The sequence below is a fragment of the Rhamphochromis longiceps genome, linkage group LG20, assembly GCF_057381845.1.
Source record: "Rhamphochromis longiceps isolate RC_006_pf linkage group LG20, R_longiceps_female_GT1.1, whole genome shotgun sequence".
NCBI lineage: Eukaryota > Metazoa > Chordata > Actinopteri > Cichliformes > Cichlidae > Rhamphochromis > Rhamphochromis longiceps.
Window position 1 is genome coordinate 35,506,065 of NC_140576.1, and position 26,371 is coordinate 35,532,435.

The following is a 26,371-nucleotide window of genomic DNA, read 5'->3' on the forward strand; positions in this document are numbered from 1 at the left end:
GGTTTATTTACAAGAAAGTCAGAGACTAGACTTGAGACAGAAAGGGTTTCCAAGTAGCGAAGTTCAAAGCTCCAACAGGTTAATCCAGAGTTTCCTTTCTCCACAACAATCTCTCTCGGATCCACCTCCAGGTTTCTGCAGAGAAGAGAAAGAAATGTAAGCAATGTTAATGGAGTGAAACAGCGCAAACACACATGTTGAAGGAAGCAGTGATAGTGATAGTTCAACAATCAGGCACCAACTCAAGGTCTGACTTGGTCTTTCGTAGCCAGAGAATCAGGTGATTACCAACAGGTGAGTTCATCACTTTCAGGTGTGCAGGACCAAAGTGCAGGAATCCAGAAGAGACCCCGCCCCTGAAACACAAAGGTGTTTTAATTGTTCACAAACATGCTTTCATATACACAGACAGAGAGAGAGAGCATCAAAGAGGAGAGAACGACAGAAAGACGGAGTCAGCAGGGGAAGACTGGAGGACCATGACAGGTGGAGAACGGACAGACTGGGAAACTGAAGAACTGAACACACCTCGAAATAGCTGTCCAGAGATGTGTTGTAGCTGCCCAGCTGAGCCTCTCTGAGAACGAGGGAGTGTTGAATAGGTCTGAGTCTGCTGAGTCCATTCTCTGGCCTGATCATTGTCATAAACCAGGGTGTCGGCTGGAGTCAAGACGCAGGAGTCTGAGGACATTTCAAAGGTCATACAAATACAGACAACGAAGAGAATTAACCATTTACACACTACAGAAATCTAGTTTCCTCGTTTATTGCATCTAGTAGTAAATGTGACGTTTCGAGCGCACTTAATCACGGATGATGGATCACAGTGACCATGACCAGTGACAATATTATCCAATCAGAGACTCACATAGGAGTAATACATGTTGCCTTGGCCTGAGTCAAAAATCAGTACTTAGAAAATAAAAAAGAAACAACAGGAAACAAATAACAAATAACCCAGGAACAAACAGATGGACAGATGTAAAACCTACTCAGCCAGTTAACCACATATCCACTCAGGTGAGCAAGTGACTGATAGAGAGCAGGAGAGGAAGAAAACTGGCAAGAAACAGAACAAAAGAAGAGGAATTACAAAATAAAACACCTCTAATTATAAGCAATAAATCCAGACCCTCATATGCGATACAAGATGGATGGATGAATGGATAAAACATACACAAGGTGTATGTTTTACTAAAGGCAGAGTTTGAAACTATGTGTTGTCCGGTGTTTCTCTGTGTGAGGATCTTTTTTATTTCTCTTTAGCATGAAGACGTATCTACAGACCTGAAGGACATCAGGAACTCTGCAGTCAAAAGTGGAGGAGCAACCTGCAGCAAGCACACCAGAAGAGCCAAGCTTTGAACTGAGGTCCTTACTTAACATTGCTGTGATGAATAAACTTTGTGAAGTATGCGTCACTTTGTGTCAACTTGTGAGTCGTTTTTGTTGTTTTACATCTCTTTGTATCTGTTTCTATCATCAACATAATCCACAACCATTTATACTCCTAGAGCTGAAACCTTCCACTAAATGCAGAAAAAAGGAAAAGGAGAATTTGAAAAAGGAAACAAAGAGTTTTTCCAAAGTTCACAGCAGTGCATTTCGTTTTCTCCAGCTGTTGTATCTTCCTCTGTAACGTCTCTGAATCTCTGTCCTCCCGTGCTCATATAGCTGAAAATACACACAGAGGCCGATGCTGCACTGCATGTGGCAGGTTAATAGAGGTGCACGACAAGCAGTTGTGATGTCATTTTTGGCGCGAGCCTCTGTTCGCAAGGACGACAATGGCGAGGATAAACTGCCTGTTAAGCATTTGAACCCTGTGGGCATAGTCGGGCCCCTGCAGTGTTGCACAGAACTATCAGTTTATAGCTATGGCTCACACACACACACACACACACACACACACACACACACACACACACACACACACACACACACACACACACACACACACAGAGTCATGTTCCTGTAACCTCAAACCCAGTGTGAGTACTGAAATGTGATGAATTACATAATGAGGTTTTGGTTTTGTCCCCCAGAGGGAGCAGAGTCCCCACAACGTGAGTACGCAAACTGATGTCCTCACAATATCACGAACACAAGAGCACACACACACACACACACACACACATTAACAATACACACAGATACTCACACTCGCTGATGTCAGCCTATTGCCCCAACCACACCCCCCACACATCACGCAGACTCCTCCCTCTGAAGGTGGAGCTCCCCCCCACCACCACCACCACCCCTTACACATTATCATCAGACCTCTCTTTCCGCTGTGTGTGAGGAGAGAGAGGGAGGGCGGTAGAGAGACATTAACTTGTCATTGCTTTCACAGTGTAGTAAAAGCCCCATTAAGCTGGTGCTGCTGCTGCTGCTGCTGCACAGTTACCTGCGGGCATCACACACGCACACACACTCAGTCATACAGAAAGACACGTGTACGTTGCGCTCAGTGTTTCTGTGTAACAGTGTGTGTGTGGTCTTCCACCTTTCAGCGCTTTGCATTTTTACCTGCAGTGGAGATCGTGCACACGCCCCCCCCTCTCTCTCTCACTCACTCTCTCTCTCTCGGCGCGCACGCTCCTCGCGCATGCACGCAGCAGCAGCAGCGGCAGCAGCACCGAGGGAGCGATCAATACGCTAAAAGCCCGGAGAGGATTTAAACCGGAGCGGAGAACCGGAGGGGGACTCGGCAGGAATTATGAAGGTAACGGAACAGCAGAGGGGGGTCCCGGTTTGGCTTTTATTTGCTCGGCTCCGGGGCGCGCGCGTGCATGTGTGCGCTCGGCCGTTTTGACCGAGAAACCCGGTTTGTCGGAGCGGTTTCTGTTTTTTTCATTTTGTTCCTCTTGCAGGTACAAACGGCGCTGTCAGCAGATCCACAGCCGACCCATGCAGCCTACTGTCCGGGCTCAGGGGTAGCGGGCTGTCGGTCGCATCCTCCATCAGCACCACGTCTTTATGTGTGTGTGTGTGTGTGTGTGTGTGTGTGTGTGTGTGTGTGTGTGTGTGTGTGTGTGTGGCACCGTGTAAAATCAGAACTGCGAGTGTAAAGTAACAGCTGGTTTGGGATCAGTGTGAGTGGACGGGTGACACTGTGTGTGTGTGTGTGTGTTTACATGGTGACAAGCAGCTGGGTCTGCGCTATAGAAGCCGCTCTTTGTCTGCTCTGACCGTTTGTCATGAATGGCAGCAGGAGTAAGAGGAAGAGGTGTATACATACAGGAGGAGAGGGGTACAGTGGGGTGATGAAGAGTACATTAAGGAGGAGGAGGAGGAGTTGTTGTGTAAAACACTCCACACTGCAGAAGGTGTTTTAACCTGAAGCTGATTTACTGCCAAGGATGGAGAGATTAGGAGGAGACCTGAGGGAAAATAACGTTTTGGGTTTTGTTATCATTGTAGTGGAGAGGACAGGGTGTGTTGTCAGGGAGGAGGAGCTGGTTGTAGTATCAGATTGTGGGTGATGGTGTGTTTATGTATGTAATGCGTGGAGTGTTGCTGGATGCTGCAGAGCTGTGAGGATGCTTTTAATCTGAGCTGTTCTGATGAAGAGTGATAAAAGGGGGTAAAGTGGGGGGTGTATCTGGCAGCCAGCTCTAGGACACTCTGCTGAAGGAGCAGCTAAACAGAGAAGCAGTTAAACGTTTCAAACTGCGCAGAATGGAAATGTCTCCACACTGGATAAAACTGCCATCAGTCAGCTCTTTTCCATTTTCAGTGCTCGCGCTCTGGTCCAAGAAGAAAAGTGTGCTCCAGCGTTTTTCTGTGGGGTCACAGTGTGGAGGGCCTGAGGTTTGGTGCTGGAAAATAACAAAACTGGACTTAAATGTAGGGTTAATGGTATTAATGAATCGATCACAGATGCAGATACCAATGCATTTTCATCCACGATCATCATGTGGTGCTTTTTAGGCTGGATTTAAACTTTGCTTTGTAAAATAAAATTAAAGATGTATTCCCGTTGTTGACATAATTTATTTGCGTTGCTTTGATTTCAGCTCAGTGTGAGAGTCTTTACTGTATGTACAGGTGTCTCCCTTACCTGCTTTCACCGTGTTCATTCCTCACAGACACCTGACCCGATGCGACTGAAAGTGAAACAATATTAATCAGGGTTACTCTGCCTGCATCCACCCGTCAATTCAGCCCCTCCCACAGTCCAAAGACATGCATGTTCAGGTTAAGTTTGAGGTGGATGCAGGCGCGAGCATGCATGCGTGATTGTCTCATTATCTGTCTTTGCAATCAGATAATGCATGGTTCATGTGCACAGAGGAAGGCTGAGTGACATTTTCCTACTGAATTTGATTAGTTTGTGTTTTGTGTTGAACTGTTAAGAATGAATGAACAGATCAAACTGACATCCAGTCCAAATATACGGTTGGATCACTTATCCCTACACTTTATCAAACATGCGATTATAGATCAGCTCAAGGTAATGAAAAAACACAAAAATATGGGAAACTAATGAAAATGTCACTCCCAAGCCCGGGTAAATGGACAGGGTGTCGGGAAGCGCATCCGGCATAATATTTAGGCCAAATCAAACATGCGGATCATAAACTTTATAGATCAAAATAAAACAAAATAGTAAAGATAAAGGTTAAAACAAAAGCCCATGTGTATGTATATATATATATATATATATATATATATATATATGTATGTGTGTGTGTGTTAGGGGTGCAACGATACACAAAATTCACGGTTCGGTTTGGTTCGATACTTTGGTGTCACGGTTCGATATTTTTTCGATACAAAAAAAATGTTCATGCCTTTTTGTCATTTATTAAACTTATAAATATATATTTTAACTCAAAAGTACAGTTTTTAAATTTAATGTTGCTGAAACAAAAGTAATTAAAAAAATGAATCTGATTGAGGAATCACTCATCTTTGGAAAAGAGAGTTTATTACAGAGAAATGGCTCTTCCCAAAATAAAAGCTATACTATACACTTCTTCTGGGCTATATTCTCAGCAGCATATTGTAGCGGGTCAGGGCTGTTCGGGGTTCTGTTTGTACAGTTATGTTTTGTTTATGTTGCCATAGTGACGGGTGACGCCTAGTCCTGTCAGCGTTAATCTCGTTGAAATGACGTTAACGCCACAACACGGCAAATCTCCGTTAACGAGCTACCCCTGCATGGGGCTAGACGGCCAACACGTTAACGAGCTAACTGCGCTAACACACTAGTTCCCACCCATGTAATTGAGCATTGCGTGGCACATCCAACATACTGTTTTACTTTAGTCCTTGACGCGCTTACCTTCAGGGTCATACGTCACATGAAAACCAAAATAAATAAAAGGAGAGCTTAACTTCTGTCTCGCTAGCTTGCCCTGCGCTCTTCCTTCTGGCAATGCTGTCTGTGTTGAACGCTCAGTGGATCTGCGCTCGACAGTGCAGCCTAGGCGGCGTAGTCGAACGCAGATTCACAGAGCGCTCAACACAGACAGCATCGTCAGAAGGAAAGTTGATAAAATAAATTACAAAATTTGTATTGTTCAATACATATGCGTACCGAACCGAAAGCACTGTATCGAACGGTTCAATATCGATACGAGTATCGTTGCACCCCTAATATATATATATATATATATATATATATATATATATATATATATATATATATATATATATATATATATATATATATATATACATACACATGGGCTTTTGTTTTAACAGGAGTTCACCCATTCAGATCAGCCAGGCTTAACCCAGCGTACAGATGACAGTTACAGCTGGTGTGATTTTTATTTTACAACTTACACCTCTGGCAGGGCGAGTTTCACTTTTTCCCGTTATGAAGGAAGGTTTATAGCCCAGCAGATCAACATGGCTTTGCTCCAGCCGCCGTCACGGAGACAAAGAAATCGGCTTTTATGTCTTACATGAAGTGGAAGTAATTTTGTTTTTGGCACTATGTTGCATTATGCATATCTGATGTTTGTTTTTTGAAATGGGCATGTGAGAATGGATGACTAATAAATGAAGCCGAGCCTGAAAAATAAAAATGAAAAACGTTACTAAAAATAAAGATTATATAGACCCCCCCCTGCCCACCCCCACACCACCCTCCACTACCGTTCGGGGACACTGGCGACCATCTCTGTCCTGTTTGTTTGAGAGCCGAGGTTTTCAAGTGTCTCTTGAAGCATTCTCTCAGCCTCACATGTTTAATTAATGCCTGTTTCTGAAGTCTTTTGCACACATGACGTCACATGGCCGTGTCCAGAGTGTTATTCTAGAACAATGTTCGACATTTGATCTTTTTTAATATGTAGAAAACAGGGGGAACTATTCTGATTCGGATGGAAATGCTGTGTATGGTTTAAACGAGGAAGCTGCCTGTGTAAATCACACATAAGGAAGCAGACATGATGCTCGTTCAGTGCAGCGGACTATTACCTGCTGCTGCTGTTACATTGGTGCAATGGGGACCTGGCAGGTAAAAGACTCTTTAATGTCCAATCCAACTGCATCAGGCCTTTTTGTTCTCATTTTCACCTCCATCAGATGATGTCTAGAAGACTTCAGGGCTACAGTGCATGTGTGAAAATGGCTTATAGAGCTGGTTCAGGGATTTTTAGCCTCTGAAAAGGACTCTGAAAAGTCTCAGCAGCCTTTTTATATGCACTTTAGTAAAAGACGTGACGTACGTCAGAGGTATATTTCTTTCTAGCCTTCAGGAGCTGATGAGGCTTCTCAATAGGAACACCTGTATCCTCAGTAAACCTTTTCTCAATGTTTTCCTCTGTGCTCGTCTGTTTTTAGAAACACTTGGGAACCATATCTGATGAGAAATTGATCGATTGATTGAGCTAGCATGTGTCGTGCTTCCTGTCTTTCACAGCAGGATGAAGACTGGAGATATTTTCGTGCAGCTCATTATAAACATGGATTTGTGGATTCAAGCTGAAGTTGTTGTCAAGGTTTAAATGTTTGATCTTCATCACTGTGCCTCGGTTTCGACCGGGTCACACACAAATATGTTGATGGACAGGAACCTCTTAATGATGCCACTTAATTAGGAACAACTCTAGACTTTGCCCCAGAGTTCCTGTCTTGCTTTTTAACAATATCAATCTTTTTTTTTAAACTGTTCCTTTTGTTTGTGCTGAGAGGGTGGAGCTGGAGAAACTTGGTGAGAAAGGCAAATCTTTTGCAGTTGCATGAAATTCTCAGAGGCAGAATTTTAAACAGATGCTTGAAACATTTCTCAAAGATTTAGCTCCATGTTGACGTCACAGAATCATGCAGCTGGTGCAGATTTGTGCGCAGCATCTTTTGAAATGGTCTGTTTGACTGAGATCTGGTGACTGTTGAGGCCATCTGAGTCAACTAAACTCATTGTTATGTTCCAGAAACCAGCCCGATGTTGTGTCTGTGTCAAGGACCGAAGTTCAACACACAAGCTGGACCCAGGAGCAGAACACACACACAGCGGTACGAGAGAAAAAATAAACTTTATTATAACTGAGAGTGTCCCGGGAGAGTAGAAGGGAGAAAACGCACGGAACCAGAGAAACCGAGGGACCGGGAGAAGAATCGCGCAGGAAACGCCGAGAGCGGGACCGTGGGAGGGATGATAGCGGGGCCAAGGGAACCGGAGGGAGGGGTGAGGGTCCGTGGGGAGAAGCTCCAGAAAGGGCAAGGCGGCTGGGGTTGATCGTGATCCAAATTCTGGACAGGCAGGTGGACAGGCTGGTGACTCAAAACACGCCGAGCAGTGATCTGGGTATACAAGGCAGAGTTAGTACTAGTTCACACGGATAGGATTGCCTAAGGACTTTCCCGTAGGTGTGCGTTACCGCTGAAGGACGATTACGGACTGGCGTGGAGCAGCAGGCTGGGCAGGATTAAATGGTCCACCTGGTGATCGCCTGGGATGGGATGCAGGTGTGGAGTCAGCGGCCACGCCCACGGGAGTGGGCATCCCATCAGCACCTCAGACGCCGGGCCGCGGACCATGACAGTCTGTGCATTTTTTTAAAGAAGCAGCATGGCTTCAGTGTGATAAAATGCAAGAGACCGTCTGCTGCTTCTTTCTCTTAGAGAAATATAAATGCAGCCAAAAATCACAGCTCAGCCGTAGGGGTGGGCGGTATAAACGGTATATGGTAGAAACGATATAAATTTGGCCAGCGGTAGAGATTTTGACTATACCGCTCTATCACGATAGCGCATGTTGGTGGTGTCATCATGCTGCACCTGTTTTGGTCGAAAGCATCGCAGCGGCTACAAACAATATCATCTGCAAATTATGCCGGGCGACAATATTAGCGAAGAGATGAAACATTTTTTAGAATATGAGGAAAGCCAAAAACTGCGCTTCCTCCACTTCCTTACCATTGATTCATTAATGTTGAATTCTCTCGCAGCTGCTCTGTTCCCATGTTGTTGCAGTATATTAATGACTAACCTCATATTGTGGATGGATTATCTCAGTTGTTCTCCTGACTGAAGTTTGGTCCATTTACAGCATCCTGCCATGCGATTGCATTTGTTCCTAACCCTCACATTAACTTTTATCGAGTGGAAAAAAGTTGGCTTCATCCTCCAGCTTCACTATGTTTGTTATGCTAATGTAGCTGTGTTGCTAGCGATCACGTAGCACCAGCTAGTCCAACTTCAGTAACCCTACAAACGTCACTGCTGTTTAGTTTTCTGTCTTCATTTATGTTGGAAGTGATAGCAGAGCTGTACGTTTTATTTTTTTCAGAAATCTCTGAGTCAGAACATGCAATATCATTTTTAGGTGGAAACTAGCGAGCTAACTTCCTGCTAACTTCTAACGCCGTTAAATTTAATAAATTCTGTTTTCATGGATGCCTGGATGTTAAACTTAATTGTTACACCTGGTAAAGCAGCAACGCTGATCATTTTATTAAAGATGAAAGAATTTAGACAGTTTTTAACTCTTAGTGATGCCGCAGAGTTCATTTGACTTTGGGACCTGAAGCGGACAGAGTTTTGGGCTCCTGACTACGGTAGCCGTAATGCTCCGACAATCCATCAAGTGGTGCGGCTTCGTACTTTACCAAAGTCGTACTAAAACATTTTTGACAGATTTTTGAGCGCCATGTGCCACATAAAATCAGTTTGAGGTCAGTAAGCACAACCAGAATTCATACATAAGGTGTATCCGATTATAAGGCGCACTGTCAATTTTTGAGAAAATTAAAGGATTTTAAGTGTGCCTTATAGTGCGGAAAATACGGTATACAGAAGAAAAGACTATATCGTTACCGCACATGCTTCAAATTATACCGCGATATGGATTTTAGGCCATATCGCTCAGCCCTAGCTCAGCCTGTAACTCATGAGATGGGTGGTTCTGTCAGTGAAAATTAAAGGTCATGAGGTCCTGGGTTTGAAGCCCCCGACCAGCCGAAGCCCTTCTGTGTGGAGCTTCTGTTCTTTTCATGTCTGCGTGGGTCCTCTCCTTCCCCCTAAATGATTGCCTGTCTCTATGTGATAGTCTGGCAACGTGTCCAGGGTGTACCCTGCCTTTCACGCTATGAAAGCTGGGATAAGCTCCAGCTCCAGCAACCTTGAATTAGATTGGCAGTATGGATGAAGAATGGTTGGAAATTTCAAACAGACTTTGATTATTGACTCTTCTCGTGAGCATTGAAGCCCGAAAACATCTTTCAGCACAGCTCTGTCAGAAATATGACATTTGTGTTTACAGCAGTTCTGGGTTTTGCTGTTTGAGTGGTTGGTTTGGTTGCAGAGGTTGTTGGTGGTCTTCTGTGCACACTGCTTTGGGACTTGGATGATGGAGTTTTAACTATGGGTGTGAACGCTGCAGTTACATAATGGCATTGATGTACATGGAGGAAGGCTGAGTGACATTTTTCTGCTGAATTTGATTAGTGTGTTTTTTCTACCCTGGTCTTGTCTTTGCACTAGTGCACAGAAATATGATTCTATAGACTCGCTGCACTGGTGCTGTATAGTGATATAAAATAAAAAGGAGAAAACACTCTCAGAACTAAATTGAATTCTCTGTTGTGCATGTCATCAGTTTTCTCCCATGCATAGCTCTATACGGCTTATTTTATTGATCGTCAGTCATCTGCATCACAGGTGTTGCTGTACTTTCAATCTTGTACTGAGTTGCAGAAGTCTTTGGTTGCTGCAGTTTCAAATATTAAATACAGATTATTACTTTTCTTTATTACTTTCCCATAAGTATAGAATATGTAACTTATTATGTAAACTTTGTACAACAAATAATGTGTTTTACATATTTTTTTTCAGAAGGGTTCATCACTCTGTTTCTCAGTTTTCCCTCTTGCACCATGAAGGTCAGTCACAGAATTCCATTGTAATCTGTGCAATGCCAATAAAGGTTCGTTCATTCATATGTTAATGACTCAAGTGTCTGCCTCACCTGAAGTCATTAAACTTTCCTCCAAAAGTATTAAAAGAGGAATGTAAAATGAGGTAGTGGGGTTAAGAGAGAACAGCTTTATGAAGCCAGCAGAGAAGAGTGTTTGAAGTGTGTGAGGTGAGAGCAGGCAAGGTGTTGCCCTCGGGTTAATATTTATCCAGGGCTCCAGCAGGTGACAGATTACTGAACTCATGAACAAACGTAGCAGAAATGCAACAGAACAACAGAGCCGAGTCAACACAGAAAACGACCGAGCAAACAGAGGAGTGGACCGAAGAGCAGTGCCAGCTGTGTTCACAGGATGAAATATTAACACGATTACGATCATCACAGTCCTAATGAGTCCGGAGGCTCGACGAGTCTGAGGCTCAAACTTTCATCGTACCAGAGAGCTAAACAGCTGAACGGATAATAAATGTCGAGGAAGCTTCGCTGCACAGTTTCATTTCACAGCGTGCAGATTAAAGCTGCGGCGGGCAGAAATCTGGAAACACCAGTGAGTCAGTGCAGGGGTTTGATGTATTGCATACTGCAGCCCAGTGCTTAGGAATGGGTATTGATAAGATTTTCACGATTCCGATTCCATTTTCGATTCTGTTTAACGATTCGATTCTCTTATCGATTCTTTTTAAAAAGGAGAACACTAAGGTCGATTAGCTTAGAACTTTGTTTTATATCTTCTCTTTGAACAAGATAGAAATTTAGGAGTAACATGGCCTTACAAACCCAACAGTGAGATCTTAAGAGATCCACAGCCTACGGATGTAAAATAATAAAATAAATATTCTTCTGTAGCAATAACAAAGTATAACATAAATTATTCTGTAGCAATTACACAAGAATATCCAGTAATGTCCCTGCCTACAATTAAACACATTCACTTACTGAAAATCGGGGCATCTGCTGCGGCAAATGGGTGCAAGCCTTTGACCACAAACTGAGTCACTGCTCGGTGACATTCGTCTATCCTGGCCTGAAAGGAGACGCTACCGGTAGACTGCAGCGAGAACTGCCAGCGTCTGAGCTAGCCAGAGTCTGTCTGTCTGTCCCATCATGGTCACCTAAATGCACAGTAATGGCAGGTTTTGTAATAAGGCAGATCGCGCTAACATAATATGCACTGTTAGTTGATTATTTACCTGCCGCATTAACGGGAGACGACGTGCAAACGTTACCGCTGCTGCTGGGTTGAGATTCACGAGTCTGGAGCGGAATTAAAAACACGACATTCATTTAGGTCATCGTGTGTTTTGTGAGCAAATGCTTTTGCATATTCGTAGTGTTTCCTCCCTTAAATGAAATATCTACTTTGCAAATATTGCAAGTTTCCCTGTTGTCATCCGTTCTCGTAAAGTATGACCAAACTTTTTAGCGTTTGAGCCGCTTAGGCGCCGTGTTTCCTGCCAGGTAAATGACGCTCCGCAACGTGGTGACGTCATTCGGGGCGACTGGAATCAATAAGGGAATCGTTTGCAAAAAGTGGCAAACTATTCCAAGGAATTGAAAGAGTGGGAACCGGTTTTCAACAAGAACCGGGTTTCGATACCCATCCCTACCAGTGCTACTGTAAAGTTAGCAGCTTAGCTTTCCAGCTGAAGAACAGCATGCTGAGAATATTATTGCCATACTTGTTCAGAATGTATACAACATGAATGCAGACACTGTGGTTTTGAACATCATCTGTTTAGAACCACGACTCGAAACAAGGGTGGAGAGTAGTGAGGTTATCCGCTAATGTTAGCAAAGCTCAGTTAGCAAGATGCATCCATCTATCTGCTAATGGATAAACAACAGATTAATAAGCCAGCTAAACACAACATTGTAACACAACAACCGTTGAGATTTCTCATGTGATGTCATGTGTACATTACTTAAAAGTTGTTTGCCATATTGGATGTGGATACAACCACTGGTTGCTAGCAAAAATGGGTATTCACCAAATGGTTGGCAGTGGTTCCTTGAGGTTGCTCGGTGAAAGAAGTTGCAAAGAAGCCAAAAATCTCCTAGTGATTGCTTTGGTTGCCTGTTGTTTTTCCATGTTTGTCTGAAAGTACTTAACAAGTACCAGAGTAGGAGTAAGAAAAAGTGTAACCCAAAGTGGAAATGGCGAGGATTCACCTTCAAATTAAAAGCCGACAGCCAACATGTTTCATAAGGCACAACTTTTACCTTGAAGGAAACGGTCTCTGTGTCCAGTTTGTGTTTCACTTTTTACAGCTCACTACAGCTCAGAGTAGCTGGACAGTGTTTGTGGACATGTCCATCATTTCTATTCAAACTAAGACCACAGAGGTTTCTGCCAGCTGACTGGGGGAATACGCATTTTCCCCTAGCGACAGGTGGCTGCCAGATGGTCACTGGCCAGTCTCTGAGCTTGTGTAACTGGGGCTTTATTCACTTGATCTTACATTGTCACTATGATTGGGACACGTCCAAAATGGCAGCCAAGTAAAAGTCACATGATGAGTCACATGTTCATAAAACCTCATTGTACAATATGTAGCCCTAATAAAAGTGTAGCCCACCAGGATTCCTGCACTTAGTTTCACGATAGCTGTTCATCAGTGACTGTCCACTCAGTCTGTTGTCAGTCATTGTCGTCTTCTTCACAAATCTGATTTCTATGTTCCCGGCTTCGTATCCGATTGGCTGAATCCGTCCCGAGACTTCGCTGCGTTACAAACTCTGACTTGTTTGTTTTACAGAAAAGCAAAATAATTAAAAGATGTTTTTGTTTGCTTTTAGTCACTTGCCAGCTTCTTGTTTGCTTGTTTACAGAAAAAATAAACAAAACCCAACATCTCCAGACTGCTGATTAAGCACCCAAAATGTTAACTTGAAAATGAGTTTAACAGCAATTATCCTTCTGCAAATGTGTTTGGATCACAGCATGAGATGATTCAGACACAGCGCAGATCAAACACATTAGCCAAAGAAAAAAATCCTAAGATCCAAGATCTGCTGTTAACTATTGCAAAGACTGAATTTTCAAAACAGTGTTAAAAAATCTGTACCTACAAGATTATGCCTGATGGCGCCAATGGTATTGTTTGTCAGGTAGTTACATTCAAATGGCTCCAAAGCACGCCAACATCATGAACATCATCAACAGGTTCATGTGTCAGCAAACCTCAAAGCAGCCATGCTCCTATTTTTAATCCTTACCAGAATTCACATGGCTGAAATACATTAAAAATATAACAGCACAGCTATTATGAGTGAGAAAGTATCTGTAGAGCCATTTTTCTTCTTGGACCATTAAAAAGCATTTTAGGTTTTAATTAAAAAGCATTAAAATGCTCTTTATTGCTTTAATGTAGGAATCTGACTGGATTAATTGAAGTGGCCATCAGAGGAACTGCAGTCACTTCCCTGGAGGTTGCTACTTGGTCCATCATCCTTTCGTTGCCACGTTTTTCCAGTGTTGGGCAGTTGTTGCCACTGTTTAGAGACCACCTTTAGGTGCTGGATTTTTCACCATTAACAAGGCTCCCAGCCATCCGGGGGAGGTTAACAGCCAAGAGACCTGTAATCGGCTAAAGTCTACTCGACTCAAGTGTTGAACACAGCAGCTAAATTCTCATGAAATTTATATCACGATGTAGATAGAATACATTTTGCTAGATACTTGGATGCCACTAAAATACCATCAGCAATGCCGAATATAATTCAGCACAGAGTATGAGGTGTGGCCAAAAACTTCAGCTACCGTGCCTGTAAAAAGCAAAAAGCCGTACTTGATTTAAATTTGGCTGCCCTTCCCTCTAAGGTCATCTGCAGTGCTCCCAGCACTTCTGTTATGTTTGGATCAGTCTGTGAAAGTCAGCATAACATAAATAAGGATGGGTGTTTTTTTGAGCTACTCTAGTGGAGTCTCAGAATAAAAATATAGAACTGTAAGTGATCAGAACGGGTCTTCTTCAAATTACCAGTGCATCAGTTTTAACAGCAGCGTGCCTCTATAGGTCTATAAGTGCACATGCTACTAACTATTCTTTTTTTTTAGTAAAAATTAAGTGTGATTGACAATGTAAGGACAACATGTTACATCAGGTTAGTAAAGGTCTGGAAATTCCTGCACACTTCAGAGTCTCAGCTTTAATTTGAGACCACTGAGGAGCTGTGAACATTTTTATATGAGCGTAAATGTAATTGATCAAATGAACATAATTATAAATAGCGAATCCTTTGCAGGCAATGACTCCCAGAAGTCTTTAACCTATCATGCAACAGCGTTGCCTTGCTAGTGATGATTTGTGCATGCTGCACTGCTGCTGTCGTCAGGTATTTGTGGCTCTTTGAACATTTTTTGTCAGTGAAACTAATAAAGGAGGAAAAACAAACACGTTTTCAGACGTCTCTGAATCAAAGCGTCTGCCAGATGAGCAGCACTCTCCAGAGTCCCTGTCACTTCAGTGTTGGGATCCGTCTAATCTCTGCACGGCTCCTGCCTTTTTCCTGGAGTCTGAGCTGATGGTTCTGATTGATAGGTCTGAGCTCTGCTGGTTTCTGTTTCAGAATAATCAGCTGTGTTTTCTGGAAACAGTGAGGTGGCTGTGAGTTTCAGCAGCAGCAGCGTCTCTGCAGTCTGACTCAGCCCATCTGATCCAACTCCAGCTGATCACTGCGAACAATCAGCTGATTTCATGGATGTTTCTTCTTCTGGTTTTAGATTTTACAATTTTTGCTTCTGGAAGGATGAGGAGCTGTTACCCGATCAGAGCTCTTAGTCAGCATTCATGGTCATCATCCTGTGGAGAGTAGCTGCTACTTCCTTTAACCTGTTGGAGAGGCGGCGTTTGAGTAGGTAGATTCACGTTGGCTGTCTCCACAGCGATGGCCCTCTTATGACATCATCCAAAAGGCCGTCCTGTCTTCCATGATGTCATCAGTAGCTACAGATCCAGAGCGACAGCTGCTGTCAGAGCTGCTCAGCGTCACAGCGCGGGAGCTAACAAACATTCATGCTCCCCGGCGTGCAGCGACCTCTGACCTCTTCCCTGCTGGCTGGATGCAGAAACACATCGCTCTGAATGTTTGCATTCAGTGCAGCTTTAACAGAAACTTCTGCTCTCGGCTATTAATTAACTGATTCACGCTGTGAAATCTGATGAGACAGTGTAGCTGTCAGTTTGTTAGAGGTCCAAACGCCCCCAGGTCACTACAAACTATTCTCATACATGAACAGGAACACTGCATTTCTTAAAATCTGTCAAAATGAAAGGTTTTCCTTTGTTCGGGATGGCCTGAATACTATTTTCATGTTTTGTTGTATTAACCAATGCAGAGCCACAGGATGTAGGGTTCAGTTGTGTGTCCTTACTGCAGAAGGGTTCTGGGTTCAGACTTGTTGGTCAGTTGGTGGCTTTTGAGTTTGTATGTTCTCAGACAGACATGCTGTTAGGTTAATTGGTGCTTGCTTGTTTTTCTCTTTTCTTCCTGAATGCTGTGCTCTCTGCTGGGTGTGACAGGAACTGCATTGCAGCCGTTTTAGCCACAGTTTGTGGTCAGATTGACTGCAACACCTGTCCTCAATCCTCACCTGCCCTTTATTTACAGTTGGTACCATTAAAGGGGCGGGAGCTTAAACAGCTGTTTGGGACATCGGGTGAACTGAAAGGGTCCAGTTTAAGATGAATGAGAATTTGAACTGTGAATCATGCAGAACAACTCGAGAAGAGCCCTGGACTAAAAACACAAAGCTGGAAAGCAGCAGAATCGGTCCCCTTTAGGACTGACATAAGCACAGCAGAGAGCTGCTGGTGAAGCTGATGTGCTTGCATGTTACCATGGTTACACAGACACAGCTCATGAACAGAAAGTGGATTTTATTTTCTCTCCCTATATTTGAGAAGTGGCCATTATCAGAAACACTGCATAGCAGAGCTTTTGTTCTCCAACACGTGATGCAATAAGAAAAGCTTGAGTCCTACTGAGGTCAAACCAGAGTTTGTGCCTGTGTGACGTTTCTGAGTTTTCTCTCATGGTCCAAATAACTTGTTTAGGTCAACTGGTAATTGTAAATTAGTCGTGGGTGTGGGTGAAGGTGGCAGGGTCTCTTTCTATTAGACATGTTAGTCTACCCTGTGACTCTGAGTTGGATAAACTGTTAACAAAATGGATAAAAGGATGGATGGATGGTGCTTTACAGCTTACAGACTGCTGAACATCCATCTATCCATCCATTTTTTACTTTTTATTTGGGGACAGCAGCCCAGACCTCCCCATCCCTTTGCAACATGTCCAGCTCTACAGGCGGGACTCCGAGGCAAATCCAAGCCAGCCGAGAGGTATAATCTCTCCAGCGTGTCCCGAGTCCACCGCTTGTTCTCTCCGCCCAGTTGGACATTCCTCAAACACCTCACGCCCAGTAGGTATCCTGCTGTGACTTACTCCCCATATGAGGAAGGATGCTCATTTCCAATGCTTTTAACTGCAGTCTCATTCTTTTGGTCACCATTCAGCACTCGTGAGCAAAGGTGGGGTTTAGGATCTTTAGCTTTGTTATGAGGAAATTGTATCTTTAGAAAACTGTTTTTTTCCCTGATGAACTTATGTGAAAACACCAGGTGACACTAAGAACTAAAGGGTTAATTAGTGAACCGATACAATTTAATGCCATTATTATTGCAAGTTTAAATGAGATAAGAAGGGAACAATAATGTTAATTATGGTTTGGGATTTTGAATTTGCATTGAAAAAAAGCAGCTGCAATAATTTTAGAACTTCATTTCATCCTGTTATTGTGGGATAATGGGATAATTTTCCCTATTTGTTGTGAGAACAACGTTTTTTTTGTCTGGTTGATTCCGATTATCAGAAAACAGCTGAGATAATGAGATGATTAACTTATCTGAAGCTCACAGGCTGATATAAAATGACAGTAATAACAGCTGTTTTCTAATTCTCCCCAAATCTGGGAGCAGAATGTGGATTTATTTAGTCAGGCTACATAAAAACACCAGCGAGAGGAGGGAAATACGAGCAGAGCTTGCTCCAGCAGCCCAGCGACTTTAACTCTGAGTCTGCTGACTAACTGCTCGCTCTGCACTTTGAAGAAGAGTCTCATTCAGTGCTTCTATAACTCCAACCCGTTTCCTAGAAGAACTACAGAGCTTTGATGTTAAAGACTACAACTCCCAGTGGAGTGAAAGATTCTGAGTTATGAATGATGTGTTTGAGATGAGAGTGGAGAGACCTGAGAAAACGGCTTTCATCTCAAGCGGAGTCGTCTGTTGCTGATAAGTCGTCCCCACTGAGACACATCACTGCGCCGGAGAAGGCGGAGAAGGCGAAGAAGAAAACGCTGTGAAACTCACAGGAAGCCTACACAGTGTTGCGAAATCAATCAATGTAGAGCAGTGAGACAAACCACGGAGGCCCCAGAGAAGTGCAATCAAACGATGAGTTTATTAACACACAGGAGAAAACATCAGCCTATGTCTTCTGACAAAAATACATGTTGTGGACACTTATAAAGCAGTGGGGTACACGCCCCCCCATGGCGTCAATTACAGATTAAAATAGGTTCCAGACATTAGTCACAGTTAATGGTACATCTTTAATGCCTATAAACAGACATAGAACTTCTCTTTTCTATAACACCTTCCATACAAGGTAATAAACTTCAAGCCCTCAGGGTCTCTGGGGCTAATTATTGACTCTGGTCATCTGTTGCCAAGTAGACTAAAATATAGTGAGACACCAAATGAGTTAAGGCCGCAGGCCTGACACATTCCTAGATTATATGTGTTATATGTACTGTGAGCATGCATTGCAGTTATCCTTCTATGTTCTAGTTTCCCTCAGCATGTATCACCTGGACAGTCACGCCAGTGAAGCTTAAGACCCTTAATGAACCGAACATCAACTCGAAATAAGCGCAGATATGCAATGTGTATGAAATACTTCTGTTAACATAGTGGAAGGATCCTCAAATGAACATCTTCAATAAACAACTTTAATGCAATATCAATACTGTGAGAAATATTATTAGATGAAATAATGCTGTAAAGAATGTTATCAATGCAATTATAATTATGCAGATTATATGGCAGCAATAAAAGAATTTCTGTATCTCCACATTCCCTCTTTTGACATTCCAAAAAGGAATGTCACCACACCTCGGGTTGTATCACTCCTCGGCCCACATTCTGGCTTCCAAGTTCATCAAGTAGATTGAATCCACCCGTCCAGGGTCCGCAGCCCTAGCCATTATCTTTACCAACAATCCTTTGACACAGGGAATGATACAACAACCACAGGTGAGCAGTATCCCTAAAAGTGTAGCGAATGAAAACATTGCTGACATAGCCAAACCTTTCCACCGTCCAAACATGGATGCCATCCAGCTCTCCAGCGGGTTTTTGATACCTGAGTGCTCATGCGATTTTTGTGAGAAACCAGCAGCGTTTGTTGGTGTCTCTGATGAGGGCCACAATTAAGATAGTGAAACACTAACATTGTTCTCCATGCCTCTTGGAGGTGGATGAGGTTGCACCAAAAACGTCTGCTCTTTTTCCTTATTTTTCAGGTTAATGGCTATTCATAGCTATTACTGCTAGTTTTTCAGGACATGAGGGGCATTAACCTCCTACGACCTGGCGTCCACATATGTGAACATCATATTTTGGGTTGTCTTGACCAAAATACCTAATTTTACTCTACAAGGGCCTGATATCGACTTACGAGGACATTATACTGCCACTGTTCTATCAAAATTTAAAATGAATGTCCTTATATGTTGATCTCATTTTTCTCAGAAACAAAAATTAGGTAAAAATAAAAATCTGGTAATTCTTTGTTTTTACATTCATCAGGTCCCAATCAGCCCATATAGCAAAGAAAAATAAAAAATGCATGCCATGAAAGAGTTCAGGTCTTAGGAGGTTAAAATGGAATTTCTGGGAAACCCTCGGAGTTCAGCCACTGGGCCTTAGAGCAGGGGTGGGGAACTCCAGGCCTCATGTTCTGGTGTCCTGCAGGTTTCAGATGTGTTCTTGGTCCAACAGCTCATATAAATGGCTAAATGACCTCCTCAGCATGTCTTGAAGTTCTCCAGAGGCCCGGTAATGAACTCATCATTTGATTCAGGTGTGTTGGCCCAGGGTGAGATCTAAAACCTTCATGACACCAGCCCTCGAGGCCTGGAGTTCCCTGCTTTAGAGGGCTGGATCCATTTATGTAACTTCTGAGGCCTCAGTCTCACAGGCCTTGAGCCTGCTGTGACTCCCTGTCAATGCCAACAACTCACCAAGTGAAAGTGAAACCTGAAAAAGTGCAGCACAAACTGGAAAGGGTGAATGTTCACCTGGTAGTGCGTTACCGAAACATTTAAAAAGTTGCAACTTTTACTTGTTAAACTTACCGTAAGTTTCTCCATTTCTGGTTTGCGGCACACTTCACAGTTTCACAACCAATCAGCAAGTAGTTACCAAGTGGTTTTCAGACAAGTCAGACATTTTCCATGCAGACTGTGGGTGATGCTGGAAATCTGCCAGCAGCCAAAACAATCATAAGAAGTGTTTTGGTGCAGCACTACAAAGAGGTGTGCCTAATTTCACATAACAACCATTCACTGAATGGTTGTTTGGGACGTTGCCAACTGGTCTCTAGGCCTGCGCGGCCATATCTGTGTTACGGAGATCTTGGGGCCTGTTCCAGCTAACACAGGTCAAAAGGTCACTTTAATAAAGGTTTGTAAAGCTTTTTAGAACAGCTTCAGTGTCACTAAGGGTTTGTTTTTGTTTCCGGCACAGGAAAATTTAGATTTCACAGCCTGTAAACAGCTGCTTACTGCTGGGAATCTGTGAGATCTGCAGGCTATCGTACATTTTTGTTCATACAAGTGTAATTATGCATAAATTCACAGGGATGTTCCAATTTTGGGGCCACGAGTATGGGCAGAAATCTGTGCCATCAGAAACTGAATTTGAATAAGTTAAATTTGAATTTGAATTGCTCAGATTGAATCTGAATTGTAACTTGAATAAATGTTTTTGAAAACTGAATTTGAATTAGTCTAATTTGAAATTGAATTTATGGTTTGAAAATGATCATCACTAAATTGAAATTGTATTTTATATTTTGAAAATTAATTGATTTGCTTTGAAACTGCATTTTATCCTTTAAAAATTCAGCTCTCGAATAATTTCAGTTTCACTTCTCACCATTCAGTTTCAGTTCTACAATTCAATTTCAGTTCCAAAATTCAGTTTTTTGGAACTTACATCCGGTTCCGGTTCAAGCGCAGATTAATAGAACTACGTTTTACTAGCGGACCGAAAGTGTTACTGATGGGAATCTACGGCGTCTTGAGCTGAATTAAGACTTCAGAAGTCATTCGTCATGTCGAATGACCAGCGGATAAACTCTCAGGTTGGTAATAAATGTATTACATGTATAAGAACATGCGTCATGTTAACAAATGATAGCCGTAAGGTAACTTTTATGCTTATTGTAGCTGTTAGCTAAAAACGCTAATTTAGCGTAGTTTGCCCTGAATTCAGCTTTGACAACAAATATGAATGATCGACTGTTTCTAGTAGAATTCCAAAGTTGTCATCTTGGACCCTCTCAGAGTACCCCCTCTGTATGCTTGCAGAGACCCCTACAGTAGGGAAACATGCAAAACGGTGCCCAAACCTTTGTATTTTAGCTTTATTTATGTCTTACACAGCATCCCAACTCTTTAGCTAACTTAATAACTTTAGCTAACTTAATAACTTTAGCTAACGTGAATAGTTAGTCTAATTCATTAGTGCAGCATTACTGGATCACCTCTGTTTGAAGTGATATAATATGATATACAACTATCACTGAAACAGCAAACTTTGTAAATAAGCAAACAACACTTCTCATTCTCTAAACGTTTGGCCACAGCTGTAGATTACATTATCAGTGCTTGTTCACTCTTGACAATAATTACATTTCAAAATTTACTTTGTGCATTTACAGGTAAACAATATCTAATATTTTATTTAAATGACTGCTTTGTCTTTGAAAAGGGTGAAGAGCCTGAGGCCGGTGACAGTCCAGTTCTACTCTAAGTACATCCTTACAGTGGCTCACAAGACAAGGCCACATTCCTGTCCTGCCAGAAGAGAAGAGAAACTTCAGAGTCTTCATGCAGTTCAATCACACCTGTCAAATTCCATATGACAGGGGTCTCAAACTCCAGTCCTCAAGGGTGGACTGGAGTCATGCAACTTTTCCATGCCCTCGAGGACTGGAGTTTGAGACCCCTGCCGTATAGTGTTCATGCAGTTTTCTACCCCACAGTTACAGCATGTCTGACTGCCTGTTCAGCATATGCAAAAATATATGATGAGTTTAAGCATGTGATGACTAAGGCCTTCCATTATGGTGTTTGTCATCACATGTCACAGACATCTGGATGATCATTTGGAATAAACAAAACTAAAAACTTGTTACTTCATCTTTTATCTTTATTATTATTATTGTTCTTATTTTATATTTTTCATTGTTAGGCATTGGGTTTATTTGTAGTAGTCCTTTCCAACTTCTTTCCCTCTTCCATGTTACTGTGTCAGCTTGTCGCATCTATTTGGGTTTGGAAGTGGAACAGAAAGTAAGGAAATCCAAAGTGCCATTAAAACCAGGAGAGGTTCTTATATTTCAGAAGAAGGGATTAATTCAAAAGAAATGACCTCAACGCCATATTTTATTTAGGAACCCTAGAGAGCACTTTGCAAAATAACACATTCTTATAATTTCACCCTCAGATGAGCCAAGCTACGACTGTCAGGGAAGGTGATGTAGGTACAGAGCATATGAGAGTGGTTAAGTTAATGTCTCTTGTCTAGATGAAGGCACAAGAGGGATGGATGGCAAGGCGTAGAGATTCAGTATCTTCAGTCTTCAGTGGACACTCCATTTCTGGCACAAAACACCTGTAAAAGATGGTCGATTTAGGAGGTGACCCGATAACTTCAGCCTGTCAAACATAGTAATGGAGCAGTATGCTTTTAAAAAAAAATCTAATTAAGCATGCACTCAGTACCCTAAGAATTATTATGGTAGTTAAACACTGATAGTTGTATATCACTTCAAACAGAGGTGACCCAGTAATGCTGCACTAATGAATTAGACTAACTATTCACTTTAGCTAAAGTTATTAAGTTAGCTAAAGAGTTGGGATGCTGTGTAAGACATAAATAAAGCTAAAATACAAAGGTTTGGGCACCGTTTTGCATGTTTCCCTACTGTAGGGGTCTCTGCAAGCATACAGAGGGGGTACTCTGACAGGGTACAAGATGACAACTTTGGAATTCTACTAGAAACAGTCGATCATATTTGTTTGTCAAAGCTGAATCCAGGGCAAACTACGCTAAATTAGCGTTTTTAGCTAGCAGCTTCAATAAGCATAAAAGTTACGGCTATCATTTGTTAACATGACGCTTGTTCTTATACATGTAATACATTTATTACCAACCTGAGAGTTTATCCGCTGGTCATTCGACATGACGAATGACTTCTGGAGTCTTAATTCAGCTCAAGACGCCGTAGATTCCCATCAGTAACACTTTCGGTCCGCTAGTAAAACGTAGTTCTATTAATCTGCGCTTGAACCGGAACCGGATGTAAGTTCCAAAAAACTGAATTTTGGAACTGAAATTGAATGGTGAGAAGTGAATCTGAAATTATTCGAGAGCTGAATTTTTAAAGGATAAAATGCAGTTTCAAAGCAAATCAATTAATTTTCAAAATATAAAATTCTATTTCAATTTAGTGATGATCATTTTCAAACCATAAATTCAATTTCAAATTAGACTAATTCAAATTCAGTTTTGAAAAGCATTTATTCAAGTTACAATTCAGATTCAATCTGAGCAATTCAAATTCAAATTGAACTCATTCAAATTCAGTTTCTGATGGCACAGATTTCTGCCCATACACGAGGAGGCTTTTTTAAAAAAAAAAAAAAAAAAATCTCTATGCTATTGTTTGTAACTAAAGAAGCACTTTCAGAGTTTGATAATGAAAAACAGTGCTGTCTCTTTCTCCTTCTACCTGTTGGCGACAGATGAGAGAGTTGAACTGCTGAGTGCTCCTGCAAAAGAATCTTTCTTTTCTCTGAAGAAGGTCCTGCTGAATTCAAACATGGCTTTGTAAGAACAGTATTGAATGAATTCAATTATTTTTGGAGCCAAAGAGTGTGCAGATATTTCCTGTTTTGCACAAATGCTGTGGATCTATTTGAGCTGACACATTTTTAACTGGAGGTGATTTTTTTCCCGAGACATTTCTTCTCCTGTTTGAATATTAGGACTGTTTTTCACTGTCATGGCTAGTTTTAAAGTGCAGAGCCAGAAGATCTCCAGCCTCATTAGAGACACTGAAATGTCAGTCAGCATCTACACGCACACACGCATGCACGCACACACACACACACATGCACACACAGACAGGATGAAAATGGGTTACATACAGTTAGACACAAAGAAAAGGAAACGAGGCCACAGCGAAGCGAGCATCCTCACATCCCTGCACTTCAAGGATCTCAGTGAGTGACTGACATACATATGACCTGCTGAATATTAATCCACTCACACAGAACATCACACTCCGAAACTGCAGGCAGAGGACAGCAGAAGGAATTAAGGATCAAATTAGTAATTTGTTCTCTCAAATGAGTTCCTTCACCACCAACCTCCACACATCCTCGTTCAGCTCGCACGGAGACAGCGGGCTTTTCGACACACGAGCTGCTTTAAGCATAGGAAGCCTACACAGCTGCATATGACTCTGACCATGCTTCAGTTATCAACATGATATTAAACTGACTTGAAGGAACAAATGCAATAAAATTAATAATCAAACTGATTAATAATTCATGACTGCTTATTAGTTAGTTTCATTGCTGATTGCCAATTCCAATGCCACCCACTCTCCTTCTCACAACACCTACACTTGACCGTTGAGAAAAAGAAGACAAAATCAAATATCTGTGATTATTTTGCTATAAAGTGGAAAAAACTTCCAGTTTAAAACTTCTTCTCCTTTAGGCAGCGTGACACAGGAAGAGCACACACATCTGATGCTTTCATTTCATGTTTATAGGATGGTGCTTTGTGTTGATTGTCATGTTTTTGCTGACTTTTAATAGAATCATTGTTAGGGTGCCTGGGTCGTCGACCCGGTGTTTTGTGTCTTTGGTTCTTTGAGTTTGTTTATTTCATTATGTTCTAGTTTTCTTTGTCTGAAGGGTTAAAGGTATATTCTAAGTTTAGGTTCTCTGAGTGGTTTATGTTAGGTTGTTTGCTGTCAGTAATTATGTTTACCTCCCTCTAGCCGTGTCTTGTGTTTTGTGACTCTCGTCTCGGTTTCATTCCTCCAGTCTCGAGTGTTAAGCTTGCGTGTCTTGAGTTCAGTCTGTTCAGTCCTGTCTTATTTTGATAGTCCCTGTCCAGTTTGTCTCATTAGCTCTGATTTGTCCCAGCTGTGTTTCCCTCCTGTCTCCCATTCCCTGATTGCTCCCTCTGTGTTTTCCTTGGTCTGTGTTGCGATCTCCCTGGTTCCATGTTGTGTGTGCTGCCTGTTTCAGCCTTGTTAATAGTTCCAGTTTAAGTCTATTTTTCTACTGTGTAGCAATACATCTGAGTTTAGTCTGCACTTTGGGTCCACCATTGCTGCCTGCCACACACAGTACATGACAGGTATAGATACAGCCAGCATGACAGCAGACATACAGAGTTTGTCCAGTTGTCCAACCAGAATATTGGTGGTTTTTCTACATTTAGAGTCATGCAGCACACTGGAGGCAGGAATCAAGCTGAAACGGATCTTATATTTTTAAATATAAATATGAAAATATACAGAACCAGAAAGCTCTATGTAGGCTTGGACACCTGGAATACTGAGGTGGGAACACATGGCTAATGCAGACGATTTTCTTTTCCCTGTATTTTTATTTTAGGACCGTGAGGTAGCCGTTGCTATGATTTGGTGCTATATAGATAAAATTGCATTGAACTGATACAATACTGAACACAGAAGATATTGAGGAGTAAGTTTATAAGGTTATAAACAAAATGAGGCAGGGGGAAGTAATCAGAACAGAAGACACAGATGGCAACAGTTACCAAAATAAAGCAAGACACAGCTGAACGAAGAACACAAGGGAGACAGAAATACAAAGACAAAAGTCAAGAATAGAAGAACACAAAGGGGAATTTACTAAATAAACACAAGGATCTCCAGAACAGAAGGCATGAAATTATAGCATACAGCACTTATATAAGGTATCAGGCAATAAACATGACACGCAAACACTAAGAAATAACACAACACTAAATTCCAACAATGCAGACACATAACCTTAATCCAAAGAAAACCAAAAGTACCAAACTAAAGAAACCCCAGAGCCCCAAAACTCAAAACCCTGGCTCTGAAACCAAGGGACGTGACAGAATGCGCTTTCTCTTTGTTAATTCATTGATATTGTTTTGTAGTAAACAAATAATTACAATCAAATCCCAAAAAGTTGATTCTGTTCATCTGGACGAAGCGTTTTCAGTGGGAGAAACGTTTCGTCACTCAGGTTTCTCCAATCTTATAAACAGTACATTTGCATAATGACTGAAACCAGCCTACAGGAACAAAGGGCTGAGAGGTCAGTTCCTTCATCATTAATATGCAAATTGTCATGGCCATTGATCAAACGCCACTGATCAATGGCCATGAGAACCATTCACAGAGAGTTGGGGAATGACTGCAATCACAGCATTGTAAGATGGTGACAGATGTACCCTTAGGCCCCCTCCTCGATTCAGAGATGGTCTTTCCCTTTTCACATAAATCTCCTCTTTGACTCCGTGTTCAAACCAGCGTTCCTCCCTGTCCAGGATGTTACATCCTCATCCTTGAAAGAGAGTCCACTGGCCTGTAGGTGTAAATAGACTGCAGAGTCCTGGCCCGACGAGT

At 42.1% G+C, this 26,371-nt stretch overlaps 1 protein-coding gene and 1 long non-coding RNA gene across 5 annotated transcripts in view; one reads left to right on the forward strand and one right to left on the reverse strand.

Moving 5' to 3' along the window:
• On the reverse strand, positions 1-11,838 carry LOC146645839 (uncharacterized). Of its 4 annotated transcripts, none has more exons than XR_014909097.1 (6): positions 11,566-11,838; positions 11,312-11,487; positions 4,064-4,109; positions 529-681; positions 239-356; positions 1-135 (listed from the first exon to the last, which is right to left on the reverse strand). It is a non-coding gene; the product is annotated as an uncharacterized LOC146645839 (long non-coding RNA). The 4 variants fall into 4 exon arrangements; XR_014909094.1 differs by having other exon boundaries at positions 4-135; positions 289-356; XR_014909096.1 differs by having other exon boundaries at positions 40-135; positions 243-356.
• magixa (MAGI family member, X-linked a) overlaps positions 2,215-26,371 on the forward strand; it is a 65,684-nt gene continuing 41,527 nt past the window's right edge. The window contains exon 1 of the mRNA XM_085394182.1: positions 2,215-2,725. The gene's annotated coding sequence lies outside the window, so the exon portion shown is untranslated. The remainder of the gene's footprint in view (positions 2,726-26,371) is intronic.